The sequence below is a fragment of the Aphis gossypii genome, chromosome 1 (assembly GCF_020184175.1).
Source record: "Aphis gossypii isolate Hap1 chromosome 1, ASM2018417v2, whole genome shotgun sequence".
NCBI classification, from domain to species: Eukaryota; Metazoa; Arthropoda; class Insecta; order Hemiptera; family Aphididae; genus Aphis; species Aphis gossypii.
Window position 1 is genome coordinate 10,671,906 of NC_065530.1, and position 17,088 is coordinate 10,688,993.

At 28.3% G+C, this 17,088-nt stretch overlaps 1 protein-coding gene and 1 long non-coding RNA gene across 3 annotated transcripts in view; one reads left to right on the forward strand and one right to left on the reverse strand.

The window, feature by feature from the left end:
* The window catches only part of LOC114130748 (E3 ubiquitin-protein ligase MYCBP2), a 272,960-nt gene that overhangs the window by 30,128 nt on the left and 225,744 nt on the right, over positions 1 to 17,088 (forward strand). The gene's annotated exons all lie outside the window — the stretch shown is intronic.
* LOC126550951 (uncharacterized) lies at positions 33 to 7,023 on the reverse strand. Its single transcript, XR_007604996.1, has 4 exons — positions 6,864 to 7,023; positions 6,679 to 6,796; positions 193 to 382; positions 33 to 120 (listed from the first exon to the last, which is right to left on the reverse strand). It is a non-coding gene; the product is annotated as an uncharacterized LOC126550951 (long non-coding RNA).

Genomic DNA, 17,088 nt, shown 5'->3' on the forward strand with positions numbered 1-17,088 from the left:
CCGCCGCACTTTGCGCTGTGGTTTCTCTGACTCCTCGTACGCAGTCGAATTTTTTTGTCGAGCCGCGCTGAACGCACTTATTGTTTTCCACGAATTATCACCCTCTTCAATTTTTCTAGCCTTTATCGCACAAAAACAACAATACTAATTACTATTAATTTTGAAACGTTTCGATATTAGTTTTTTAATTACGTTTTCGCCAATATTTTTCTTCCGGTAGGTATAATATTATTTTAGTATACAAAAGTATATGTCGGTACATAATATTATATAATATGAGAAGTACCTACGCGTATTTTCCGATATTTCCATCATATTTTTCTCTGTCTGCAGATATTTTAATTTTAGTCGTTTTCCTCTGCATAATACTATGGTATAATGACTGGTACAGTGGTACAATTGGTACATAAAAAAAAATATATAAATATATATATATTATGTAAAAGACGCGTCGCACTTTATCATCGAGTGCCATCGATATCGTAATATTATTTATAAATATAACGTTCAAAAGGAATGAGAGGATGATACATAATAAACTGCTGTATATAATATACACTTTTATGTATATAAAATATATACGAACTAATATAGTACCAGTGTACCACGACTGTATAGTCTTTGGTCTCGTAAACATTTGCGTTTACTGCTTTCCCCTTCCGGCTACGAATGTTTTTTTTTCGTATTACTATTTTTTTGACAGTATAATAAAGTCGTGCGAGCCGAACGATTCGGAAATCCGACATAAAATACAGAATTATTATTATATACTATTATTATTATTATGTACTTCCAATATGAATATTATAGATAAATTTGCATATGTATAGTATCGTTTTGGAGCTTTATTGTTATAAAATATTTATTTATACAATAAATGTTATATTATTTCTTGGTGACATCTTTTGAATTTGTCGTAGGTTTAATATTTAAATTTATATAGTATAAATTATTTTGGTATTTCGTTTTTCGTTTTATTCATTTACTATGATAATGATATACACTCGTGTGTAGTATAATATAAAATATGTATTGTATATTGGCTATTGTATATTATAGTGTGTGCGCTTGCAAACTGCAATGTATAATATAAATTATAATATATTATTGTGATGTCGTGCAACAATCGTTGTGCGAACAGAGCAGATGACTGTGCGCGGCGGATTTGGTTTTCGAAGAGCAATGCAGTATATAGTCGTGTATTTATTTTACGGTTCGGCAGTCAATTTGGATTCTGCCAAATTCGCGAACGCGTTGTCGGGGTGCAAGGGGAATGTGGTACGTGGAGAATTTACACGGTACCCTCGTAAAATCTGTCGTTTTATCGTGTCGCCCGAATAGAACCGAAACGTGATAAATATAAATCGTTATCACGCGACTATTGGACTGCAGAGAAATAAACACGCGCTCGTGCCATATAATAATAGTATTTAATATAAGCTGACGGATAGACAGACGACGGCAGGGGAGAGAAAAACCTAGAGAAAGACCGGGACTTTATTCGGGGCACTGTCGATACACATCACTGGTGCACAGTGGCGTGAACGGGATTGTGTATTCTATAATATAAGGGTGAAGCACACGTTTGGGGACGTATAATGGGGTATAACCTATATTATATTATAGTATTATTGGATATAATGACGGGGAAATGGCTATGGGCCGTTACTGATTACGACGACAATGGTTAAACATAATATATTATATATATATGTTTATTGTTTATTGTTTACGGACACATTACTGCAGCAAATATCGTGCCATCGGCGTGTTGTCCAGCCGTTTCGATTTTTCGGGTGGAACCATTTTTTTGTTTTGTTTTGTTTTTTTTTTCCGTAGAAATTGATAAAGTGCGCTTTTTATTGGTTTTGGGGAAAATGGAATTGTATTGTATATAAATATATTATTATGCATTCGTTGATCCGTTCTTTATACTATAAGCTATATTTTAGGAACCAATTGCCCGACTGTATATTTGTAAAGGTCGTGGTGTCACCGTTGTTGCGGTCATTCAATTTATCATTTAAGATATAGGTATTATTAAGTCTATTGTTACTATATATACATAATACAAACGAATAACGTTTTGCATACAACAGTTTGTTGACATACGAAAAAAAAAATTAATTCATGTCTCAAAAATTATAATTAAATGTATTAATTAACTAAACGGGTATATTAAATATTTAAGTATTAAGTGACAAGCGATAGCTTGCAATAGTTAACGACTATTATTGTTATATATGTTAAGTACAGTTGTACTACATATAACTTTACAGTTGTAAATCTCGATTTTTTTTAAAAAATAATTTTAGTTACATTTTTAATTGTTATTAAGTGTATTATATACACATGTAAAACGTATTTATAATATAATATTATGTTGTGATTATTTTAATATCGTTGCTATATTAAAACGCTAGGAATTTATAAAATAAAATTATGTATGTACTAAATACTTGAGATACTGTACCTATTATTTTTCTCACCCCTGAAAAAAACCACTTTGATGTATTCTCTTATACATTAAGCCCGTTTTGTCTTATTTAAGTTATTATGCGCATTGCTCGAGTTTAATATACATAGGTTGTATAGGTGCTTGATATAGTCGAATACGACATGTGAAAATGTATTCATTTTTAAAAATCAATTTTATTCTTAGTTTCATTTATTAGTTGTGCTACACATCGCTATATTAAAATATATAAATGTCAAAATGGGTATATTATACTTCACATAATATATTATGACGTTCAGCATATAATATACATAAAGCTATTCGGTTTTACTGATGTCTTAGTACTTACATCACGGCAATGTCTATACACATCTACACAAAAATAAAATAATGATAGTAACATTTAATGATATACATAACACATTACACATATTATATTATTAACTATTTTATTACATACATTATATTAATTTATTAGTATATGTTTATCTATATTTTAATTTAATATTGTATTAATTATAGGTATATCTAAAAACCATTAAGCGGTTATCATGGCGCAGAGCGCTTATTATTTATAATATCATGTCTGAAAAAAACATATAGTGTAAATATCTATTATCTATGGGTTATAAAATGATAATGACTAACGAAAAAAATAAATAACACACGAACTATAAAACAAGAGAATAATTTAATTTAATTTTTATTATGAATAATGAATAGGTATATCATTAATGTTTATAAAATACATTTCATATCGTATTTAGAATTTTGTTAAACGATTAATAGTTCTAATATATATATACAGTTTTTAGCTATTTTATATATTAATTGGTCGATATTGAATTTAATGTTCTAGATATATAGGCGTATAAAAATATTTTTTAAAATTATATAATAACAAATAAATGAACTTATATGTTTAGGTATGTGTTGAATGTATTCAATAGTTAATCATAATTTGATTTATAATTTCACATATTATATTTCTCGTGGAATATAAATAAATAAATAGATCTACGTTATTAAAAGAATTGAATACAGATTTAATTAATGCGCATCAATTTATATTTTGTTAATAAATAATTTTATTAAAATAATTTTTGGTGTTTGATTTATTGAATTCTTGTGGCTCTAACTATAAACATTACACAAGTACTACACACACGCATATTATACTATAACTGGCTGGTTTTTATCAAATATATTTTTAAACGAAATTACAATACATAATGGTATACTGAAAGTGAAATTAGGTCTTATGCGCCGTCAAGTAATGCTTGCAAAATTTCTATATTAACATATTATATCATGTTGAAAAATTGTTTAACAATATATTTTCATATTATAATATCGTAGTTGTTTAGGTAACGCATTATTTGTAAAGTTTAGATTGTATAAGATAAATAATTTTTGTAAAAACCTTCAGTGAATATCGACGTCACGCTATATTATATATTATTATCGTGACAATGAATTTTATTTGTTTTCCGATGAAACATCGTAACGCCGCCGTCATGGTGTAAGAATGCGAGTTTTAAGAGAGCGTACAATGCAATGTAATATAAGCACGTGTTAGGAAAGTATATTATTGATTTACTATATTTATATATTATATAGATATATCGGCTATCTACAGTAGTCGTATTACCAAAAAAATATTCGACGGTTGGATTTCAAACACGTGTTTCGTATTGTGAAATCCGAACGGTTGATATTTTTATTATTAAAAATAATAAAACAGTATTAATTATATTTAATAAATTTGAAATACAAAAAAAATGTAGTATAGTTAATATGTGATTGCTGCAGAACTCGCACGTGTTGATTCGACGGTAAATAATAATGTAAACGTATATTATTATTATTATGGGTGTATTAGGCGAGTGACGTTATTAATATTATAAATCCATTACGTGCGCCTTTCATAATACACATTTTAGTGCGATGTCGTAATGTTTAAACGATCTCAACCGGAAAATCTACAGATATCGCTGTTGTTTCTCGATATCGCAACCTTCGTTGTGTGTATATAAGTATTGTGGGGAGATCGAGATGTAAATCAAGGAGGGGCGTGCGATTGTCGGGACTGTTGATAGACAGCAGATGTCATCGATGGTGGGGCCTTCGCGGGGAACGACAGCTTCCCCATAAAAATTTAAAATAATATTATTATATATTTATATGTTTAATAATCTATTAATGTTATCATATTTTCAATAAATATTTTAGTTTTCGACGCAAAAAAGTCTTTTTTTTTTTAAACATCTATGCATAACGAGAATATTAAAATATGTTTGTAAATGTCTAACCATCGAGTATTGCATTTCGTGTCTATTTAAAACGAAAGTTCAACAAGTATATTTAGATTTAATTTTGTTATTATCTTTTTAATCCTTGTATAAACAATTTAAATTGTCATTTTTTACTCAAAGGTCAGACGTATTTAGTTCATAACAGCGTCCTTTGAATAATAATTAATAACTAAATCGATACGGCCAAGAATAATGCACCATGGAATACGAGTTAAGTTGCGTTGTTGGGTATAGTAATATATATATATTATAGACGATTCTAATGGACTTGAAAGTCACTATAGTCTATTGAAGATAAAACAATTTATCTTATATAGTTATATATCTAATATTTTCCTATTAAGTAATAGTTTCTTACCAAAAAATAATGAAATAATTATAATAAAAAATGTCCATTGTGCTTCATGTTATATTGTTTATTGTTCATCGGACTGATTTTGTATATTGTATTTATCTAGGAAAAGTCTTTTATCCATATATATTATTTATAGTATATCTCAATAGATAAATTGATCAATTTTTATAATATTTTTTTTGAACATTATCATTAATTACTTTCTATAGTAAAATACTTTCGTTTGGAAACTGGTAATTGTTTTTATTATTACAATAAAAAAAAAATATTTTATTTGATGAAAAAATTATCAAAGAGCCGCATGAAAAAATGAATTGAGGTTTCCCTTTTTAACAACACGATATTGTTATTATTATTTTTTTTAGATACTTAATTACAGTAGGTACCTACCTATATTGTGGAATAATAAATATAGTAAATATCGTTGAAAAATATGAGCAAATTTTTGGACACCCATCAATATTCCAAATCGTATACAGAAGTTAGTTGAATATAATATAATGTGCTGAAAAAGGGACAAACAATATTTTGCATCTTAATCATTTTGAAAACCGGTATCTGTTATCCATTCTGCTGTTGAAAACGATGTTTCCGGTTCAAAACTCCAATCTTCTGTACATTATAATGTTCAGTTATTTTTAGTTAAAAATAAGTAAAGAAAACACGAAAAGTTAACTAACGCCTTTGTCGCTGTTTACACAGAATCGAAAATAAAATTGTTCACAATCTTTAAAATGAATAAGCATAGGTATACCTCGTACAGGCATAATATTATTATACAATGATACAGGGAAAAATATGACGGTTGACGTTTTTTACCTATCTAGAGTACTATGATACCTAATGGTTTTACTGACGTTATATACATTTCGTGCGTGATCATTGCTATATTAATCGCTTCATCGAATATTTTTTTTAAGAGAGAGGAGTTTAAGTTACAATATATCGAAAAAAGTAAAATATTAAGAACTGTTATTATTGCTTATTAGTTATTATCCGATGCACATTGGACGGGTTATGACCTAATAACCTAGAGGCACCCCTCTGTGTATGTATTTGTAATCATTTGCAAATTCATTTGTAATAATTGAATTCACAATCTTATTACTAAAACTATTGCTATATAGCTATCCTTTATTTTATCATAAAAACATCATTATTTACGTCATCATAGTATGACCACTTATCGCGCACTCATTTATGGAATAGTCTTCGTATTAAATTTGTAATATTATTGTTAGTGTACATGACAAAAAAAAGTGATTCATGTATACATTGCACGATTTTATATAATATTCCGCAAGGATCATTGACTATATATAATATATATATAAATCCGTTACGCTCGTAATTCGATTGACGAAGAATCTAATTTCATTTCATTTTTATATAGTATAATATAATTTAATAATCCCCTGTTCTAGTGCTTTATACATCTTATCATTGATTATAAATATTACTTGAAAAAAAACTATTATACTATGTATTTTGAATGATCCTAAATTCTAAAACGAAGGCGGTAAATACTTATCATTACGATATATACGTACGGATTTCAATAACTTTTGTAGCGATGGCTGAATTGGAATTATTATTGTGACCTATTGCAGGTATCTCGGACTGTGACACGTCCTCTTAATCATTTAAATTTATATTTTATTTGTAGTCCTAAAAGTAAAATTAAAAATTAGTCGTTTTTATATAACATAAAAATATACTTAACTCTATTGTATACCAATTTAAAACTAGTGGATTTTTTATTGATTATCTCGAGTATAAGAAAAAAACAATACTAAAATTTTATTTTGAAAAACTTAAATAACTATTATGATATTTAAACATTTACAATTTTAAACGGAAATAAATAACTACAACTTTAATTTGTTTTACATCTGCAAATTAATGAGATGTTTGCCTTCTATGGAAACATGTTATATATTTTTAGATATAAGCTGTTCATTTATTCTAGATCTTCAGTGATAACAATAGTATGATTTTTTTATTAAATCGGGACCTCTATAATTATACTGAATACTATTATACACCTACACAGTTTTGTTTTTAGTCTATTATTGTTACATATTTCCAAAAATTTTTCATAGTTTTATAGGTATGCACATAAACGTACGATATTTGTTTTGAATACGTTGATTATATATTTAGGTTTAATATATTATTAACAATATTTTATCAATGATTTTGATATTAATGGTCTTCGTGTTGATGCTGTTATACATAATTACATTGTTATATATTTTTCATAATGTAGTAAGATATTATCTTTTGAGTGGAATAAATTTAAAAAATAAAACTTTTACTCTCAAGATTTTTAAGCTATTACTTTTAATTAATTATACAACATTTAGTCATTTATTTAAAGACCGTGATATACAATAGAAACATTTTAACAATAACTTATAACAGTCTACCGAAAAACAAAATCTTAATTCGCTAAGTAACAAAATAATTAATTTTAAACAATATTTTATAATATCAGACTAATAAAAAGGACGTGATCATTATCCAAACTAATCCTTTGATGATTCTACCCGTAATTATTTATGTATGGGTATTATACACAGAAATTATGAAAATCTTAAATGAGATTAAAACAGATAATATCTAATTTTGTTCAAATTTTATAAACACTATAAAATATAGCATGCCTATAATATTTTATATAACTATGTTTATGTGTATTTTATTATCTGCATATTAGAATATGAATAAATAATATATTCATCACATTTATTTATATTTTTTTCAGGTAAGTGTGATTGAATATATTTTTAATTATGAAGTGAGGAGAATATAAGTATGTATACCAATTTTTACTGTTATTTTTTTTTTTGTATAATTGTTAGCTGAAATTTCTATATAGGTACTTAACTCATTTTGGCAGGTATAAGTTTTATTTGATTAATAAGCTATTTTTACAGTGTATTATTGTGTTTTTTAAAACAGATATTTATAGTAATACTCGTATTATTCACATAATTGTGCCATATGACGAAAGTAATATTTTAACAATGACGTATTATAGTTCAAAGTTTAATAACGTCAAAATAATTTTACATGTTTTTTAAATTAATTTTTTAATCCTTAAAAATGAATGATGACTTTTATTCACTTAAAACTTTTGGTCTATTTTAAAATGCTTTATATATAAAAAAAGCGGGTAAGTGAGCACCGCTCTGCTGTACATTAGCTGCTGCGTGAATCACTATTATATATTATAGGAGTGTTAAATTTGAATCCAATGATAGGTATCATTGTATACGAAAAACGATTCTGAACGAAAATGATTTGTCAGCCTAGGATATAATTTCCAGTGGTTGGTGAAAATGGTGGTTTATGTTTTAATGGTCTGAATACTCCAAAAATTTAAGTTCTTTTATAATTATTGTAAGCTAAACTTATGAAAAATCTTGTAATACATTTTCAACTCTTAGCTACTTATGCAAATTTCTTTATGAATTATACCTACAAGATAATTTGCAAATATTTATGATTTTGATGAATTTTTATCAATATTTGAACTTCAAATGCTAATAAAAAAAAAAATTGTGCCTATGTATTCTTATAACTTTTTAATCACTATAAGAATAACTTATGAGAAACTTTGTATTAATATTTCAAGTATTTTGACTCGGTCAAAAAAATTTTATCGACACGATGATGAAAACGTGATGACAGACACACAAAAAAAAAACACATCATTGTAAAATCAATACATTCATCACTCCGTTCAGAATCTAAAATATATATATATATTAACTATATTATTCATACATGATCACAAAATACGTTCACATTATATAATAATATTTACAAACAATCTGTTGGTATAATATTATTGAGTTACATTCATAGCGTATGTTGGTGAGAAATGATTATGGTGCATTTGCTCAACGCGACCGTTTATAGCAAGTGAAATATATTACTGCGAAAGCGAACATATAAACATTATTGAAATATTCTTCTATAGATAAAAAAAAAACAGCACAATTACACAGCGTTTACAGACACTGAAGTTGGACATTCATCTCGTTTCGCTTACATTTGCACAAATATGTGATGTATTTTTATTACGTTTTGTATAGACATATAAATTATATATTTATACGTCGTATAATATGTATACTTATATAATTTTACATGTATATAATATGTTTATATATGTTCATATTATTTGTAAACAATAATTAATTGTATTCATAAGTCGGAATTTTAACGAAACATCATAGCTCAGGTTACCAGGGTTTAAATTGGGCGTTATGAACTCAGTTACTCGTATATCATAATATCATCTCAATTTGCAAACTTATAAAATTATGTAGTTTTTAACTATACAAATGTACGGTGAACATTTTTAAACCTCTTTAAAATATTCGTGGTAAATAATGTTTTTAAGAAGATTTAAGACAGAGAAGATTATTAAATTTGTGTAAAATTTCTATAGGTCTTTCAAATTGTAATTTAAAATTTTATAAATTAAACCTGAAAAGAATAACATTTTTCAAAACAATGTTTTATAAATTAAGTATATAGAGCATAAATAACTAAATAAATCATGGTTGAAAATGTCAAATCTCTTTGATTATAAATCATTGGTTAAATATTGTAACGTAGGTACGTTTTTTTATCCTAACTGATAATCGAACTGTAGATATATGTCGACTGTCGAGTTTCTCGTAAAATCGTTGATTTTTGGTAGTTTAATAGAAAATTGAGAAAAATATACGGAAATTCTATAAATGACCTTCCTAAAGACATTTGTGTCCAATTTCCGACTAACATATATTACATAAAAGCTATATGTATGGCTTTTAAAATACATAAAACTTTTTTAAAAGTAAAAACATAATAAATGTACTTATGGACTAGAAAAAGATAGTATACCTTAAAATTGTAAAATTAATAGAACTCATGATCCATTAAACATCTTTAAATGTTATTATTAAACATAATAAATAAGAGTATTAAATAGAAATAACTTGTAAAATTATATACTGTATATGTATCTTTTATACTTAAATATCTTAAATATAAAGTTCTATTATATAACTTTGAGTAATATTATATAATAAATATGTAGGTAATACACATCATGTTCTCTAAAAATGTTTCAAATACGCAGATTTTTTTATACAAATAAATTTAATGATAAACCTAAAAATTTAAAAAAAGCTCTCGACGGAGATAACAGAGTTAAAAATCTAGATTTTCTAATTTTTTTAATTATATACTAGGCTAAAATATTCACAGTCGTTTAAATTGTTTAAGCCTAATTAGTTATAATAATAATAACAAGTAATATATAATAACCATTTTAAACACGTTGGTATGTCATATTCAGCTTCCAGATGTATAGATAAAAACGATAATGAGAACTTTGCATATAGGTAAACTATATAGGTAAACTCAGAGTTCAAATGAGTGATATAATAATTAACATAAATATTTTTTTTATCTTAACTGATATGAACAATGATAAAACGTTAAACATGTTTCAGTATAATAAAATAATTAAATTTTTTATTTTAGTGGCATTATGATTTTTTTTAGAAATTATATTATAAAAATACAATTAAAAATGGAAACAAATAAAAACATTGGAACTATATCTATTGAAATTTTAAAATCGTTTACAGTTTCATGGGTTGTAGTTTTTTAGTGTAAAAATATTTTATAAAACATACATTGGTATTAATATAACATAATATTTCTTCTGTTATTTATGCATGCGTTGTAAAAAAACATGAGTATAAGTAAACGAAGTAAAAGTTCTGTATTACATTTTTACGGGGGACGATGTTTTATGTTTTTTTTATCTAAGTTAAACAAGTTATTGTAATATATACATATATTTATCCTAACAAGATGAAATTTTATTGCCTAAATATTTATATATATATGTTTCTATCTAGTTTGTAGTTTGTTTATTCGACTAAATATTATCTACAATTCATGCGATTGCTGCCACACGTACATCATCGCATCAACTGTCGGTGGTGTACATTATGCATCATATACGTTCGCTATTTCTCTTAAACGTCTCAAAAGCGATGCGGTTAACGTCTAAACGCATTATTTGGTTGTTATATCATTACGTATACATACACGCTCAACAATAGGTAGGTACATATATATTTATTGTATCTACGCGTATAACAGGGTTTCGTTTATTTATGTTTCGTTGTAAAATTACATACTATTAAAGACGAGAGGAGCGTGTGCGCATACGCGACGGCGATGAGGGTAAAAATGGAAGGCGGAGTAAGAAAAGAAAAAAACAAAACTACCCAACATTTATACTTGTCGGTAAAAATGTACGAAATTTATTATCCTCCCTCGGCTATACCTCTATACACGGACAATATAAATATATGTAACGGTGGGTCACCGCCGTTCGCATGCTGCTCATCGCCGTCGCGAGGGGATGATGTTGCTCCGAGTGTTTGGGTGGTAACGAGTAGTTGACGACGGGGCCGGGGGATCACGATGCGTTACGATTTTATAATATATATACGCGTGTTTCGACCTGGGAAATGTTAGAAAACAAATCAAATTCGATTTAAACGTTTGGCGAAATAATCTTTTTAGCGTCTGGAAAACCACCCTGCGACTGCACATCGTTTGCACACACGTACAGCGTACACACATTCGCGTCTCACATATACACAATGCTCAATATGTATATATACACACAAGACGTATAAATCTCCGTCGTCGAACCGCCGCAACGGATTATCAATTCGAACGTGTCGGCGACCGCTCTCTTGTCTAAAATACGCGCCGAAAATTTGTACGAGAGAGTGAAGGAGGGTGTGGAAGCAGTTTACTGGTTCAGACGGGTGCAGTTTGCAGTGTACATAATAAATACGTTGCAGGTACATTATAATATATAGGTGGTACTAACGCCGAAAACGTATTTTTATTTTTTTCATTTGCCAATTTACACGTCGGCTTGTATACTATATACCTATACCTGTACACGATAAACCCCGCCATCGCAAAACCTACACGAAATATCGTCAGTATAATATGAACGTGTTCTATGTATATAATAATATATTATTATATTCGCCGCAATATGATGCCCCCGTTATGACGATAGAGACAGTAGACAAATAGACCTGTTTATCCGTGCGATCATTTTGCTCCACCTGTGCGCATACGGCGTAGGTAACGTACTAACGCGAACACACGAACACGAATGCACGCTCATACACTCGCGCGTAATGATATAAATAGCTTGGGTGGTATACGAGATAGGTATGTGAAGGTTTTTTTCCCTCCGATATACGTTTCGTTGTGTTACACGAGTGTAGAATGAATCGAATTTATTGACACGCGACCTGTGTTTATTTGTGTTTTCCATTTGTCCTTAGTTTTCTTTTTGAGCCACCGAATTATAAATGAATTACTGAAAGCTCTTAGTTTCGATCATATGACGTATATTATTACAGTACACTAGCTATATTATATGTATGTGTTATGTGTAGTATATACATGTGTCACAGAGTTGAATCGCACCTGAAGTATTATCGTCTACAACGAGAGTACAGACGAAAGTATATATAGATGTGTGCATAGAGTGCAATTTTACTCGAGTAAGATTGCTTATTGGGTCTTGACATCAATTGCGTAATAGACCGTTTGGTCGTTTTTATCTCGCATCGTAATAATAATATGAATAGTGAGACTCCTCCGGTCTTTAGCTCCCACCACTCCTCTCGTAGCATATTATACCTAATATATATATATACATGTATACGTTTTCACTCCGGGGATTGGGTCGTTTTCCAAAAAGCTCATCCCGTCGCCCTTTCTCGCCCCGAACCCATGACTCGTCCCATGATAATACCGATCGCACGAGATTCTCGTGCGACCTCCGCGCACATTCACACACCCACCTATCCTGACACGCGCGCACGAGAGCGAGTTTGTTGAATTTAATATAATAAAACGAAAACATCGTATCGTCATCGTCGTGCTTCGTTTCGCATTTAATATATATATACATACACCTACCGTCATAATAGTAGTAGGTACGGTATAATATAATATAATATTATTGTTTACGTACGCCGCCGTTTTACCTATACACGTATAATCTTAACGACTATTCTCGTTATTGTTATCGTTTGCCGACGTGTGCGTGCTTTTTTTTTTTGTTTTTGATTCCAAAACGCATTTCTGGCGTGTGTCCGCTATGTGTTTGTATTTTATCGTCTTTACATGAAACATATTCCGTGCGTTGGGGTGTTTTGGCGTATCCAACCGTTTCTCCGCACTCTCGGAATACGATGCAATGCACATATTATTATAATCACAATTTAGTAGGTACAGAACCGATAACATCGGTCGTTTAATTATTTCATATAGGTACCGTTGCGTAGTATCGGTCGGCGGCGATAATTTTCCACATACGAATCACCATTGAAAACCTATATTATTATTACACTGTCCCGTTTAATAGCCTGTTAAATATCGCTGTTACTTAATACCTACTTAGATTTCGTCAAACTTACTCATAATATTACTATATAAATTAGTTTATAATACTATAATTTGTATACATTTTTAAATAATATATTAGTGAAGAAGTATACCTTATAAATAATAATAAATGCGATATGTGAATTTGTGCATCATATATCTTGACGCACAGCTCGTTGGGTGAAGAAATAGGTGACGCGTTCTAGCTGGATGTGACCAAGTCGATTAACTTAACTGCTGCTCTCGAATATGTATTTAAATATGCACTCACGAAAAATTGAAAACGATGTCGATGTGAGTGACAATCGCATCAGCCATTGAAAAAAACCGCGGATTCTGGTTTCAACAAAGACTACCGCTACTATAAAAGTCTTTGGTTAATCTATTAATCTTACAAGATAACCGCGGTTGGATCGCTTGCGTTTACAATCTCACTGGATTTCCAAACCTGTTTGCTTGTGTTTGAAACTACAGGCGGGTTCACAACTTCCCGTGTCGTGTCGTGCCGTGTGAAATTGTAATATAAATTCGTTCCCGAATCAGGACGATACCAACTTGATAACCATAAATTCTACCGTAGTATCATGGTACCACGGTTATCAAATTTTACGCGGGTTTTATATATTTATATAATATACCAAGTCGTGAACATTGTAACCAGCACGATCAAAAGTTGAATTAATTCAACTTCGCGGTAATCACGGTATCGTGTTGGTCGACACGAACATATTTTATTATCACATTTTAGTAAACCAATCAGAAAAAAGGATTTTACACGACACGACACGACACGGGAAGTTGTGAACCCGCCTTACCACAGTAAGCTTGGCCGAGTTGACCGCTGTTTATACCATTATACCATATTGTATATCGATGGGCTATTTGCGATATTTTCTTTTGAAAGTTGTTATTCATCAGTTTTTCAACAGTAGTCGTTTTCTTCGCGTCCGTGAGCCCGCCGCCATGTTTAAGATTTTGATTGAACTGTTTTCGCGTCATTCTCCTATAGTGTGTAATATTAATATTTATAATTAATGTGATATGTGACGAAATCTTAGTGAAATAAGTTTTGAACGAGTTTCTATATCGCCTTTAGCCCGGAGAAACGTGCACAACCCATTTCCGGAGGATTACGCGCTGGGTGGATAGTTAAGGTAAGATGCACATCAATCACTTATATTATTCACAGGATCTTTGTAAGAATTCAGAATAGCGACAATTTCATACGCCTCTACGATGCTTATTTAGAATTTATTGTATTTACGTACAATGTATGTACTTGTATAGGTATATTGTACAGCTTTGGAAAACTAAAGTAAACCTTGGTTAAATTTTCACATGATATAATTTAAGTTTTAAGTATTATTGCGCGTTATCGTCGCGTTGTATTATTCATAAACATATACATAGTTATAAATACTCAGTATTTAAATCTTATATGGGCAGTTTCTATTGATGTGCTGGATCCCATATATCTTAGGAACCCTAAAAAATAATTATGAACAGGTATGACATTCAATTATATTAGGATCGAATAATTATTTGATTGGGAATTATTAAAAGTTATAAAATAAAACGAAGACTTTATAAATATCAGTAACTTTGTATCATAATTTTATTAATCGTGTTTTTTTGTTGGGATTATAAAAATATAATAAAGTTTGATAAATGGTATTAATTTTGATATAATAATAATTTATTATGGTTTATTATATTATATGTTGGTTAAGCATTTAGTAGTGGTTTCTATTTATTCATTAGTACATTATTAAAAATAACAAAATACGCTATAGTTTATTACTAAATATTCACGAGTATGTTGTATTAAAAAACATTGTTGAAATTTAATAAGTTACTAGGAAATAAAAAATAACCATATGTCATACAGATACTAAAAATTGGTTTTCATTATAACTATATGCTAATAATAAAAAAATTAAAAAAATAATTTATAAATTCATATTAATGAAGTATTATACACATATTAATGGTAGGTTTATCTATAGAATAATAATATTAAATGCCATTATTTAAATTTTATTTTTGATAATAATAAAAAAAAATATATATACCATGATAATTGCAATTGCATTGTATTCATATTTGACCACATATTCGACAGCATATATTTTATAGATATGCACCTCTGCGTTTGTTCAAATCCCACTCGTGACTAGTGAACACCCGAGAAAAAAATTAAAACCACCATCATATTGTATTTTAATATTTTAATATTTTAGTATATAATATATTATGTTTGTAAATAGCATTTAATGGAATATATAATTGAATATTTTTGGAAACAATATCCATATGAGCATTTTTGTAGCATTCATATCAATATCTAATAATAATAATAATCGAATAACATAATGTTAGTTACGGAAAATATCTCCAGAAGTCTTGATAGTAAAATTCTAATTGTTTTTGTTTTTTTTTTTAATGTATTATATACAGATTACTGATAGATTTGTCTAATATATGGTATATTATTATTTATTCTATAGCGAATACGGTAAATAATTGATAATTCATACATTTAACGTTAAATAGATTTTACCTCGGATTTTACGGTGTGTTTGAGTTTTTTTATAGTTGCGCTTTCTTTTTGGTTGAACTCGATGTATTATCATTCATTTAAATGGTTAATATTTAAACTAGAATAACAAAATATAAACTATTTTCAATGTAGTACATTATTTTAAACATTTATTTAGGGATACTGGATAAATACAAGCACCTTAAAGGTTAGGTTGTTTTTATTAAATTTTCAAACAATATAACTCATCTTTTTTTTTATCATTTAAATAATAACGAAAATATTATACTTTTTGTGATAAATTATATATATTATAAAAAAAAAAACAATTATCCATAAATAACATTTTATTTTTAAGAAATCATATAATAATAATATTTTATTATATATTTATAAATTATAGTATTAACCTATGTATTCTATGTTTGAAAACCTTAAAAATATTTAACGTATTTTTTATCGTAATGTACACGCTATATTCGTAATACGACTCTACACTCTCTAATGTACAGAAATGTGTTACAGTCATGTTTAATAAATTGCATATCTAGCACGCCTATAAATTAGTTATTTTATCATGATAAATTGTATAAACATTTATTCAAGTCACTTTTGCATAGTATTGTCATTTTTTACAGAATGTTAATTTTGTTCTTCAGTAATTATCAAAATTTAACTACTAAATTTTAATTAAGACGATTCGATTTTCTGATCTGGGGTATTATTTTTAAACTACGTGTGTTTATTTTGTGTATTGATTTTATATACATGTGAAAGAACAAAATATCGATATAACAGGCCAACACCGCACACGGTATAATAATATATGGGTTCGTGTTTTTTTTATTATGTATGCAAAGTGAAAATGATTTCTAATATTGTTTTTGTAGTGAGCATTGATACGTTCTGCTGATTT